We start from the raw sequence: 13,964 nt of genomic DNA, 5'->3' as shown, positions 1-13,964 counted from the left end.
GCCGCTGCCGCCGCTGGGGGAGCCGCTGCCGCCGCTGGGGGAGCCGCTGCGCGCAGCCCGGCTCGGACCGGGGGTCCCGCAGCCCGCATCAGCCTTGGGGACCCCTCATCCCACAGCCCGGATCGGACTGGGGGGTCCCGCAGCCCAGATCGGACTGGGGGGACCCCCCATCCTGCAGCCCAGATCAGACCCTGAGGGTCCAGCAGCCTGGATCAGCCTCGGGGACCCCGCATCCTGCAGCCCAGATCAGACCCAGGAGGTCTCACAGCCGGGATTGGACCAGAGGATCCCACAGCCCAGATCAGACGGGAGGGATCTGCGTCCTGCAGCCCAGATCAGACCCAGGAGGTTCCACAGTCCGGATCGGAGCAGGGCAACCCCCCCATCCTGCATCCCAGATCAGCCTGGGGAGTCCTGCAGCCCGAGTTGGCCCTGTGACGCCCCTCCCCATCCTGGCCCGGCTTTCGGGTGGTGGTAGTGGCTTTGCATTCAAGGATGGAGACTGCACCGTCGCTGTTAAGGTGGCTTGTGCACTTCCCATCCAACGGCTTCTGGGACTTTCTGAAAGAGGGGGACCAGAACAAAGACACCCTGTTTAAGGGTGAAAAGCAGAGAGCTGATGAGCAATATAACATGTTGATATCACCTGACTCCCGGAGAAGCAAATTTATGAGCTGAAATGTTGCAGAAGCTGGTGAAACTTTGCCTCCCTGCAGCCTCCTCCAACGCCTTGCTTTCTCCCTGCAGTGGATACATGAAGATGGGGTGAAGGGATTGCTCTGACCACTCAGTTTGGTTTCGCTTCTTTTGGGGGGACAGAACCCAGGGGGAGGTAGAGCAGCCTCTGGGCTGCTCTGGTTTACACCCACCTGTCCCAAGCCTCCTCTGTGTGTCCAAGTCCCTTTAACGTGGGGAGAGCCCACAGTGGCTTAAAGGCAAGATTCACCCCCACACAGAGGGCCAGCGCAAGCCTTGTGCCTCGAAGAYGGATGGGAGCCGGCCCTTGGTTTTGTACCAGGTATGGCTCACACCAGTGGGGAAGAGAGAGAGGATCCATGCAGAGGGTGGGGTAAGTAAGTAGGAAAACCTTTCTGATCATTTCCCCATTTACTAAACGTGTTGTGGAGAGGAACGGGGATGAGGTCAGTTGAAGATTTTTGCGGAGGGGAAAGCAAAAAAACAGGATCCTAAACCCAGAGCCATTCCCCTCAAGCTTTTACGGACTTGCTGCTGCGAGAAAGTTGGAGCCGTTGCCTGTAAAGGCAACAGAAACCCCAGCCAGGGACCCCTCCTGAGAGACTCAGATCTCACATCTCCGTATACGATCGCGTGACCTATTAATAAAATCCATAGAAACCAATTCTGTATACCAAATAACAGCAGATGGCTCCAGCCCAAACCGCTCCGGGTTCCCTCACTCCATAAATGATTTTACTAGGCCAGGCGTGAGCTCGATGTAATTGAATAGGTTTCACTCTCTTCTCTCTCCCTCCCCCTCCCCAGAATATTTGTGCAGCTTTCGGAGAGGCATCCAGGGGGACTGAGCTGTTGCTGGAAGGAACCGCTGACTCCGGCTTGCCTCATCAGTTTGGGAAGCGGCGTAAGTCTATCCTAAGCCACCTGGCCTTGGGAAGGAGGTTGCCTTTCTCTGCACCTTCCCTCCAGCTCTTGCAGCTTTTAATAACATTCGGGTAACTTGGTACATTGGAAACGTTTTGTCTCCTATCCGTCAGGGATGGATGTAATGAATTCTTGTGCCGCAGATGCGTTTAGGAAATAAATCACATGTGTTTACCTTGGGAACCAGGCATAGAGCCCCCGTACTTCAGGTGCAAGTTTTTAAGCCACTAAGTGGCAAGCAGCTCCTTTAAAACCTCCTAGTTTTTAATGGCAATCAGTTAGGCAAGTGTCAATTGCTTTGGAAAACTCTGTCCAAGCATCTCTTTCCTGAACCTCTTTGATGCCCCAGAAATCCAGCAATGGGGATTTCATTTCCAGCGTGTACAGTACCCAAACGAGTGATCGTCAAGGTATGTAAAACGTGTTTCCACTGATGTCACCTGCACTTTGCTGATGTGTGTGCTGAGGATCTGGCCCTACATTCTGCCTCCCTGAGCAGCTCTTGAAGACATTTATAAAGCTTGGAAGAAGGATGAATGGAGACGTATGGCTTTGTGTGTAGTTTCATGTTGTCATGGTGCAAATGTGCTGTAGCAACCCTCGCCACACTTCTGGAGAGAGGGGAAAACCTGGCAGAGAGCACACAGCAGAGAGCAATAGTAAAACCAGTGTGATGCAGACAGCAGTTGTTGTGGGTACATGTGTACCGGGGATAAAACAGCCACAGGGCTATTCTCCATCCCTGAAAACACCTGGCAGGGCATACCCTCTATCCTTACAGCCAAACTCCCTTCTTTTCCAAACCGGCGTGCCCAAACTGCCAGCAGAAAACCTTGGTGCGTGCAGTCTCCCAAGCCGTGCCGGGGCATTGGCTGGGAACGTGCTAGGTGGCCAGATGGAAACCATGCCATATATCAAAAGTATGGACACTCCCAGGCCTGTGCTCTGGTTCTTCCTAGTTTATTGGTATAAATGTATCCAGTGGATATACAGGACTATATCATCCAGATCATATCATTGGTGAAAAGTTTAATGACACAAGTGGGTAGTAGCAATCTCTAAGAAACGTTGGCGGCTCATCCACAGACCAAAATCTGCAAATCATAGCCCTAGGCTGTTCTATTTATGCCTCTCTTTCTCTGTCGTAAGCATTAGTATTTGCTGTGGGGAGAAAAAGGGGAAGATACTTGGCTTTTACCTAGCTGCTACTATTTGGGGCTATGTTAGGGTTCCTGCAGGAAGTGAACGCAGGTCCCAGGGAGCCGACCCAATTCTTAAGTGACTAAGTATGCTCCGTCTAACCTGCAATTCTCCCATGCCTTCTGTTTGATATAATATCCTTTCTTGCTTCCTGTCTAAACGGCAGCATAAAGCTGTTGTGTGCTGCGAGACATGTCGGGCTTTCTCTCCCATAGAGATGGTGGTGCATCAGCAGCGGGTGAAATCATTGCTATACTTAGTCTGCAACCTGTGAAGGAATGATGCCATCTCAATGTAAAGAAAAGAAACTAATTATTCAGGGTGGAAAAAAGGGCTGCAGCCATCCTATGTCTGTGTGGGTCATTCCACCTGGGGAGAAGCCGTGTTTATTCTACTTAAACGTTCTCCCATTTCCCGCATGCTTCGAACCGCTGCTGCGAGGCCGAGTGATTTGGGACCTATCCGATATGTAAGCTCGAGCAGGACCTATAGACTACCCATGACTGTGTCAGCGTTCCCGGAGGGACTTGTGCTGCTCCCAGAACATGGCTAAACACATCCAGAGGTGTGCTGGGGACAAACGTTTGGGGGCAGCATTTCATCTCTGCCTCTGCTCCCGTTTTACAAGAATGAACCCCCCCCCCCGGCAAGTATGATGATACGCCGTGAGGAGCAGGCACTCAGATCTGCTACATGACTGCCCGAACTAGTGGGCAAGAGCAACACGGGATCTCTCTAGCTCAATGGGTTTTGACATTTTTCCTCCACTGTGGCAGGAAACTCTTCCCCACCATCAGCAGGTAGCATCTCCCACGCCACATGACCGATCAGCCCCGGGGGTTAGCGCAATCCCCCGCAAGTCAGGGTTTGTGCCCCCTCTGGATGAGGAGGAAATCTGGGGCTGTTTCCCAGACTTAGCAAACAGGATATTTCTAGCACCCACTCTGGCGTAAAAGGTAGGTGGCAGCAGCAGCAACCATACTTTAAAAAGGAAGGGTGAATCCTACGCTTGGAAGTGAATGGCACAGGCTTCATGCTGGAGAAGAGGTGGACCATGTGGGAATACAGTAACCTCCCATCTTGGGGGTTAGAAAGCCGCTGTGTGATGGGGTCAGAGTCGCAGCCCTCTCTGTGGCTGTGAGCTTCAGCGCAGCATGTATCTGTGTCCATCCACCTAACCGTATCCAGCTGACAGAGCAGATTTTGCAGATCTTAAAAAACAAGCACTGAAGGCTGAGTGTGACACACAGAGGAAGGCAGCAGCGTGCAACAGCCAGCAGCCTTGATCAATCGAAAGGCTCAGATTTTAGCTCATAATTCATCCAATTTGGGTGTGACTACAGTGAGATTAGCTGCATGGATGAATTTTTTTCCTGTTAGTTGTTGCACTCKCTTTAATGGCTGAATGTAACTTTCCACGCTGTCTTTGTTCCATGACTCGCCTTCTCTGCCCAAACAAGGGGAAAAACAGCTCCAAAAGCAACAAAGTGAAAGTGCAGAGGGCCTGGTTTCTGGACAGGTTGTTAAGCAAACATCACCGGAGAGCATTTGCCTGTGATGCATTTGCACATACGCAAGGAGCTTAGATCTTGTGTCCTCCAAATGATATTTGCAAGGTGACTCTACCTATCACCCTGGTGAAAGGTGTGGAGCTGAAAGCCCCGGGGAGTTATCATGTCTGTCTGCAAACGGACCCAGTTTAGACCTTCTCAGATAAGGTCAGAACTATCCCAGAATACTTATGGGCTCATCTGGTGTCTGAAACAATGTGGGAAATAGCACAAGAAATATTGTCCTTCTGGCATTCACAGCTGAAACGGCAAGAAAGCCAAAAATTGCAGGGGGTATCCTGGGTTTCCATTCCAAGTTCCCAGGAAGTTCAGAGAAAATCTTGATAGTTTCCTGGACAGAACCAAGATTCTCCACCCTACAATTGGCCCCTCTCTAGTAAAGTCTAAGGAATAAGAGGACTGAAAGAGCATGGTCCAGACTAGGGTTTAGCTGCATGTATCCAGCCTGCTCTGTTCTTTGTCTCCACTGACTTTATTAGGAATTTGTTCCCTGGGAATATGTCCCTAAATTCTCTAATCCCTCTCCTGATTTGAAAGGTAATCAGTCTACTGGGGTGTAGTCAAAGGCACCCATTACAATCACAGCTGCCATTGCAATCAGTATTTTGTACTCCTTGCTGTATTCTTGATGAAGAAGCTCCTACCAGAAGCCTTCAGGCATATTTGTGCTCTTAAAACTGAGAATGAGTCATTGTCATGCACCCATTGAGCCTGAGTTTCTTTGTATTTCTACACACACACACACACGGACGGACGGACGGAGCTCGATTTTGGCTGACAGAAATCAGGGGAAGTAGAGACTGATATACCGCAACTGGGATCTGTCCCATTAACCATAAACTTATCTGCATGCATCAAGTGGAAACCTACAGTTTTTCCTTTACATCTGTCACGAGGGGGAAGAAATCACAGAAACAATCAAAACCTGACTGTTTACACGTTTTGTTTTATAAATGGACTTGTATAGAAAGTTGCAGCACTATTGCACAGACAGCTCACATAAATCTCTTATCACAAAAGCCATATGTCCTCATTTCCTCATCTATGGTAAAATACAAGCAGCAGCACTTCGATAATTAGGAAGCTGGGGGTAAACCACTCAGCATCCAGCACTGGGAAAGTGTATTTGGGTGAAGGTTACAAAACACAAAACAGTGCAAGTCGGTTTTGAGCAGTGTCACTTGTTCGGAGAACTTTCCGTTGCGCCATCATAGCCGGTGCATTAACAACCTAGTTCCTCCTGGAGGGCACATTGGAGAAGTTGGAAATAGCTGAGGYGTGCCTGATCCTCCGCCATCAGGTTGGCCTGAACTGATAGCCTGATCCTTCAGTCTTAATGAGCATTAATCCTTCCCTTGAAAATGACTTAAAATCAGGCCACAAAATGCAGTGAAGTGACCTGCTCCTGTTTAGCTCCCTTTGATAATCTCCGGACACGTGGAGGTGGAGAAGGCTGCGCAGGAAYGCTCCTGTGAAAAGCTTTCCTGTCGGGCACACGTGGGAGCTGCTGCTCCCTGTATGGAGCTCGTATTGTTCCACCTGGGAAGAAGCAGTGATGAGGGAAGAGCAGAAGGATCCCGCAGGACCACTTGGACATTTTTTGGCCTCTCCTTTACCCAAAGCTTGGTCAGTTGTCACCCATGGCCCTTGTTCAGCACTAGTAGGCAAACAAGCTAGTGTCACTCACTAACTTCACTTCACCCACGTGTTTCCGTAAAGCTACTCTGAGATGGCTAAAAATTAACGGTGTGTGTACAATTAGCTCATTGTAATGGCACAGCTGCCATTATGGCATGTCTGAGTCCTTCCAATCCTTTATTTTTTCCAAAAGGGAGACATTTCCTAAATTTCAGATCAGCCAGTGATTRTGAAATGCCCTTTCGCCCAGTTTGGTGTGCTTTGTGTAAGTGGTATTTATTTAATCCATCTGAAACTACATGAGAAAGGAGAGAAATATCCTGGCAGTGAGATAAGATGATTATCTTCCTGGCAAACAATAGGAACATGGTCAAAATTAAAAATAATTTGATTGCAAATAGGAAGCCTAGTAAAGCAGCAGGAATAGAGGAAATATGACTAATTTTTTTTTTAGCCTGTCTGAACAGTCACAGCAGAGTTTTGCAAGAGCCATAACTTTGAAATATAGATCTATAGAAAACCCATGGGGGGAGGATGGCAACAATCCAACTGCAATAGTACAATAGGGGCAAGTTAATGCAGCTGGTAGATTCAACCTAAACAGCTAAATAGCAACAGACACAAGCTATTTTAGGTATAGTTTGGTGGGAACCATAATAACTATGATTTGAGGAGGAGTGGCGAAAGTGAAGGCTTTCTTCTTGACTCTTTTTTTGGTTTCCATTCATTTGCCATTCTTCTTAGCAACACGTGGCCAAATCATGATGCCAGCGTCTTCTGCCTAAGGGCCAGCCCTTGATGTCCTTGGTCAGTGTTGGTTCTTCCTGTCTCCAGCACAGAATCTTACTTTCCGCAGGGGAAGGAGGACGTGGCTGCAAGACTACGATGACCTTGGGATCTGTCTCCAAGAGAAAATTCTAATAGATGTGAAAACTATACAGGGCTTCTAATAAAGGAATTTTCTCCAGATAATGATTACCCTGCAGAAGTGATCATATGGTTCCCCAAAATATTGCACACAGAACTACTGCTGCCTCAAAATGAAACCCAACATGAACCAACTTCTATCTAGTGGGATGTGAAGAATAAAATGTTTTATAGGATGGCTATTCCTCAAAAGCAGACTCTAACATCTTCTTCTGGCCCAGATAGTGCTCACTTCTGGTTTAGATGCACTGGTGAGCTGAATGGACCCTGGAACTCACCCGGGCTGCAGTCCTTGTCCTTTCATCACAACCTGTATGTCAGAAATGCTCTGGTGTCTATTGATTAAAACAAGTTGACAGTAACATTTGGATCTGTGTTTTTAAATGTCTAAGATGATCTGACTGTATTTTTCTGTAAATGTTATTGTCCAAAATATTCTGCACCTCTATTAGTTAGGGATAGGTCTCTAATACRAAGGAAGGCAACACTCAAAATGTCCTGTGCAATAAAGAAGTGACATTACATACATTTTACAGCAGAAGCAATTGAGGTAGAGGGTTGAAATGACCTGTCCCAAGAACACAGGAAGCACAGATTGGAATACAGCAAAAACATGATGCTCCAAGGCCTAGTTGTGACCACAAAAACATGATTCCTTTTTTGCTTTAAAAGCCTTTTTGAACTGAGCTTTCTAGTCAACTGTGTGTTGAAGCAAATCTTTGGTTAGCTCTATTGCAGCCATGTTGAATTACATTCATATTGATTATACTTCACTGATACTATGCCACTTCAGTTGCAGTTATGCTTGTCTGATACTTTATCAAGGTAGATTTTTTTTCTAGTATTTTGAGGGCATAGCATAAGTCAGGCAAGTGTGTTGTGAGCCCATATGACGGCCATAAGCAGTAGCTGACATTAGATGTTAAACAGTATTTAAAGCCACTTGGTAAACCTCAGATAAGTCCAGTCATTGTAGGTAGATGAGAGCTTGCAGAAGGTCATTAGGTTCCTGATGGAGGAAATGCCRCTGAAAGGCAGAAGAGGAAATGACAGATTTAATGAATAGTGGTCACAAACTGAACTACAAAGAGCAACCTGTCTGTATGTTTTGCTACAAGAGTAATCATGGCAGAACCAGGGTCAGACAACCCCCATGCCTACCTGATGGCAAGACCTCTCCAAACCAAAAAGCATGACAGGTGACACTGGGGAAGAGTCTCTGGCCAATAAGAAGAGTGGTTGCATTTATGCAGGCAGTGAACTGAACTCTTTGAGAGGTGCTGTGTGTTTCTGCTTCCAGCATGGAAAAGAATGCCAGGATTTCTGCAGTCAAAACACCAGAGCATTGTCCATGGAATGGGAGGTTTCAATATCAAGGGCAGGTTGACATTGTTATCAGTGGTTCAAAAAGTTGAAAGATAGATCTAGGTGGAATCTCAGATAGGCATGAAAAGAAAGGGGTATTTCATGCTGGTATCACCATGCTGCTCACATCCAAGGAAATGAGATTGCACTTGTTGCACCCAAGGAAGCATTAGAGCATATGCTTGGACACAGCAGGACAGGTAATAGAATCATTACAATCTGTCCTTGAGCAATGCTGCTCTACATGTTGACCATAGAGGGTTTATGCTTTTATGGTAACAGCTAAAGATGACATGATTCAAGAGTTTTATAGAGCGCTCAGAGGGACACTCAGTGAAACATCAAATAATGATGTCAGTCTTGTCATGGATGACAAACTAAATGCAAAAGCGTCATTCTCGTGGAGAATTAAAAGACGCAACAGTTGGAGCTTGCTTCCAAAATGAAAAAAAAGAGATTATTCAGGCCAATTTTGTTACTTTAATCAGTTGAAACACCATCTGAATGGAGATGCTGCTATGCATCGAGAATGAAGTTGGTCACAGATGCTTGTAAAAGTGGACGTTGATGGATGACATGACAAAGATTGAGATCAGTGATGCAATGGACAGCAATGCTGGAGGCAGACTTTCCAATGGACAAAAGCTTTCTTGTCTTGGGGGAAGATCATCAGGTGTGAGCCTTTAACATAATCAAAAATACACAAAAGAATACACAGCCCATGTGTGACAGCTGCTTTCTATCTTACTATTTGCAGTGCTATTCAGCACACAAGTGGACTTGCTGCTGTATCCACTGTCTTAAACGTTGTTCATGTTCAACAGGACACTGTCACTACTGAAGAAGACTTCTGCCTTCTCTTGCCTCCATGCTTCATTGCAGCCTGTTTCTGGATAGGAAAGCAAAAATGTTGGTGTTTGTGAGCATGCTGTTGATCTTCAGTCACAACAAGCTAGCATCAAAAAGGCAGGGTGAAGATGAGGAGGTGAGCAGAGCAAAGCAGAGCAGAGCAAAGAGAAAGAAGGACACTTGGCCCACCTCCAGTTCCTCCTTCACAAGACTGGCTGTTTTTCTAACAGGTTTGTTCTGGGTCAGCCATAAATGGAGAGCTTGCTGCAGGAATGATGAAGTGTAATTCTATGACCGTGTTACCCAAGATGGGTACAACAGACATTTTTGACTCTAACACTCAACTCCAGGAATAAACAAAGAGATGTCAAATGGCTTTAATGAATGAAAAAGGACACCTAAAGCAGCTACAGGAAGAGTACAGCTAAATGATTATTGACTTGGAGTTGGGGTCAGTCCAAGACCTCGTGTCCCATGAGGTTGTCTCTGAGAAACAAAGGGATTGCATTGCAAGAAGCAACTGCTAGGTATTGGCTAGCCTGGTCCGAGTTTTCCCGGGCTCTGGATAGTCCATGGCTATCCAGTGCATTTTATCTGAAGTCCCCTGCATAACTTCACTGAAGTGTGTTTGGCAGGATGTTTTGTTCCCTGAGGTCTGCAAGGCTGAACCTTCATCTGTGCATTGCAGCTGCTCCCTGAGAGACTGGGAGGCCAGTAAGAAATTCAGGATATCCCACAGAAATGCAGAAAATATCATACGTCTAGGACCTTGCTGAGGTTCAGGCGAAAATGAATTTTCAGTCTGAATTCAGGCCAGAGTCTACTCTACCATTTGAGTCTATGCTTTATCACCCACTCTGGCAAATGTTTACATCTTGTTCCTGGTCTGATTTGCTCCTGCTTGAGCTCTGATTACTGTATCTCTCTGAAACTTTTCTCATCCAAGACTTACGAGCCTGTTGCTATTAAACCTTTTTCCTGATAAATATATTTATAGTCTGTGATAAGGTCTCTTAATTTTCTCTTTTTTTCCCCCTACTTTTCAAATGCTAATATTAGAACTGACATGCTACCTGGAAATGTCCTGTTAACAGCATTTCCAGAGGCTGAACCACTTCTCTACTTCTCTTCAGTGTTACCTTCAGTCCTACGCACACTACGTCCAAACTCTACAGTGGGCCTCACACAGGATGTGTTCCTTACAATTGGCCTGAGATGTTGATGCCCAGAGCTAAGTCACTCAGTCAGCCTGGCCAGGGCGAGGAAGATGTACAGCACCCTTACTGGTGCTGCACTCATCTGTACATATTTTTAGGTGTTGATTCATCCTGACACATCCCTGAATGCGCTTGTACTGCTCCAGGATGTTTTTCTAGGCAAGTTGCAGGAGAATTTGCCTGTGTTTGTGGGCCCATGGCAGGATTGTGGGAAAGCCCTGGAGAGCTGTCAGCACCGAACGGCTCCTCTTCTGTCCTCTCTACAAAGAGGGCAGGCCAGTGGGCCAGCTGAAGTGAAAAGCTGATCTGGACTCTAATCCCAGTCAGATTAATTAGTATCAGACTGAACATCAGGAGAAAGAGCAAGGCAGAAGCATAGGCTGATGCCACAAGCATAGGCTGATGCCACAGTGATGTCTGAACTATGGCTTAATGTGAGATTGCAGTCCCATCTATAATTTTCAAGTCTGTGTAATAGAGGGCAAATCTGAAAATCAGAGAGCATTTCTCCAGTCCCTTGGGATAGCCTGGGACCAACCTGATTAAATTTTTCTCCATAGTGTTTATTTTGTTGCTTGTCTAGAGGAATTTTTCTTTTGTCTGCTGTGGGAACAGAATCATTCTTGCAGAGTGGTCCTTGCCACAGAACAGGATTCACGCTGCAAGGGTATCGCAATGCAACTTAGTGTCACCAGCCCTGTTGGCAAAGATGTTCTGCTTTTTACAGGGAGAATGGAAAGCTGGAACACCTTCTTGGAGTAAAGAGGCAGGTGTCAGTGGAAAAAAAAAAAGCTTTTGTTCTCATTGACTGTGCTTGTCTGAATGGAAAATCCAGGCAAGGAGAGCCTGGAGTCCACAGTTCACAATGCCAGTTCTCCTGATTTCTAATTTTGGAACAAAGTACTCCTCACTACTGCTTTTCCTAAACACTCCCAATACACACATTTTCAGAGCATGATTTCATAAGGGCTCACAAAAGCAGGGCTTGAGAACATTTACATGAAGAATCTAAGAAAGAGAAACAACTGTATAAGTAAAAAAAACAGTGAAGTGGGCCAAATACAAGCCTTTATTATCTGGGTGAGCTAGAGAGTGGCAGCAAGCAGCACTATATTAGAAAGCACTGGTTTGAGCATGCAGCGGGATTTGTATTCTCTTGCGGAAGGTCAAAGGAAATAAAACTAACCTCCAGTGACGTAACAGGAAGGTACTGCGCTGGGAGTAAGGAGGCCCAGCGTCGTGGGCCTGAGCAAACTATTCATCTTGCCACCACTGTAGTATGAATTACAGCAATATTGTACACCTTGCATCCTTTATATCTACACAACACAGAAAGCTGGCCTAGGCTCATTTGCTTTTCCCCTGCTTTCGTTACACCCTTGGCATGCTGAGAGTTTCAAATCTTCTCTCTTCTGTTTATTGCTGGGGGTTCTGTTTGGTGGAAACCAACCTCCCTTGCCAATGGGAAGTACACCCTCAGCCCTTTTCAGCCGGTAGGGCTTGCACGCACATTAAATAAGATCTCTTTAAGTTGCAATGCAAGTGGGTGGCTGTCTAGCAGCTATGACTAAGCTAGAAGAGGATGTCATTACTGCAAGACTTGGCCCAGCTTAATGTCAAGCAAGATATTGTGGCGGGGGGAACCTGACTGCAAACAAAAGAGAAGCCAACTGCATAGTTTGTCCTTCTCCAAATGAAGGCCAAAGTAAACAGGGAAGATTTGTAAACTGGATTCATAAAACCCCTTCATTTTTGATATGATAAAGGGAGATGTTTGTTCCTATACCATGTGTATTGCAAGTTAACAGTGTTTTCCCTGGGTGCTAGCCAAAGTTTTGCCTCTGCTTTTCCTTCACCAAACATGAGCCCTCTGAGATGAGTCACTGGTTCTTATAGAGGGTTGCAGTCTGGTGAGCCAAGAAAAGGAGCCCTTGTAACACAGAACGGGAATCAGGAGATTATGTGTCATGTGAGTCACATGGGAAATCATCATCACTTCCCTTAGCCAGCAAATGCAGATTGCATGCAAAGGACCTGCTGGCCTGGAAGAGTTGGAAATAAAACCAGGACTCCCCGCTTAGTGGGGTTTGGGTACCACAATCTCTGATGAGCATCTAATAGTCAGAGTGCGGCCCCACCAAAGGCAATGACTCCAGCAATTCAGATGCTTAGGCGAGCTGCAGCACTTCACTTTCATTAACTTCAGTGCCCAAATCATCACCAGCTCTGCAGTAGTATATTAACCCCTTCTCCATCCTCCCACACCCCAAGAGAACCAGTGGAGTTACACAAGGGGAGGATGTGGCTAGAGACCTCTGCGAGGGAGCCAAGCAGTTTTCTGCATTTCCTCTTATTATGAGAGCAGTTAAATGAAAAAAAAAAAAAAAAAGAAGATCCTCAGGGACAATTCAGTGAGTAATCCAGACTGAGTAAGGGGAGGTGTGATCCTCAGTGTCCGATGCTGAATTACGGAAACTATAGGCTGAGGCAAGTCTTTTCACGCGACGGGAGTCAAAGACATTGTCATCACTCTGAATTGACAACTCACCTTTTGTTAGTCAAGTAACAGCTGACTAAGCTACCCGGAAGGCAGGCCGGCACACCGGTTGGAGCAAGTGCAGCTATATTGCATACTTGGAATTTACAGGATAAATAACACTCAGAGCCAGGCCTGCCGGGCTCAGTGCACCAGGGCAGTTTTGCAGAGGACGGGTGGATTTACCATGGTCGTATGAAACTGCCAGGCATCGCCATTTGAGAGAAAGCAGCTCCACGGCACCTTGGCAGCATTTCCCACTTCTCCATCCCGCTCATGAAGCGCAGTGCGTGGCCGGCTGCGGGGTGTTTGGCAGTGTGGCGGTAGAAGAGAGCTGTTAGGAGCAGGTTTTTGTGCAGCGGAGCGGCACTTTTGTGCAAAGTGGCTCCCAGCAGCTGCTATTTGGATGATAAAAAAAGAGATTACGGAGATTAAAAACAAACAAACCAACAGTAAAAGGTGTTACCAGCCTGGGCAGGGCTCTGGTAAGAGGGGCTGCAAGGGAAAGAGACTCGAGCCAACAGAGAAAGACCTGAGCTTTGCCGCACGACCGGGGGACCTGGAAATCCGCTTTGGGCTCGGCAGCCTCTCGGCTCGCTGGACGCCAGGCCCCCGCGGACCCCACGCTCCTGCTCTGCACCCGCACAGCCCCGGGCCACTGGTGCCGTCCAGGGCAGAGCCCGGGGCAGGGCAGGCCCTGCCGGTGGCTTCTGGCCCCCACCGCAGCTGCCGGGGGAGCCGGGACTGCGCCCCTCCGCCGGGCACAGCCGGGACCCCGCAGTGGGAGCACCTGGGGGAACCTGCTGCGCCGGGGCCGCAGGAGGCGGCGGGGGTTAGGGCAGCTGTGGGGAGCCAGCAGCAGGCAGCTCCTGCCAGCAGGCCCGGGTGGGCTGAGGGGAGCCGGGGCGGGATGGGGGAGCTGGGATGGGATGAAGGGAGCCAATGGAAGAAAGCCAGTGTCACCCCAGTCTTCAAAAAGGGCAAGAAGGAGGACCCAGGGAACTACAGGCCAGTCAGCCTCACCTCCATCCCTGGAAAGGT

At 47.5% G+C, this 13,964-nt stretch overlaps 1 pseudogene; it reads left to right on the top strand.

Annotated features, from left to right (window-relative positions):
* The first annotated feature begins 11,386 nt into the window (after nucleotides 1-11,386).
* The window catches only part of LOC112969161, a 14,238-nt pseudogene continuing 11,660 nt past the window's right edge, over nucleotides 11,387-13,964 (top strand).

This window comes from Apteryx rowi, unplaced genomic scaffold (assembly GCF_003343035.1).
Source record: "Apteryx rowi isolate R43461 unplaced genomic scaffold, aptRow1 scaffold_109, whole genome shotgun sequence".
NCBI lineage: Eukaryota > Metazoa > Chordata > Aves > Apterygiformes > Apterygidae > Apteryx > Apteryx rowi.
This window is presented reverse-complemented; position numbering and strand designations above follow the sequence as displayed.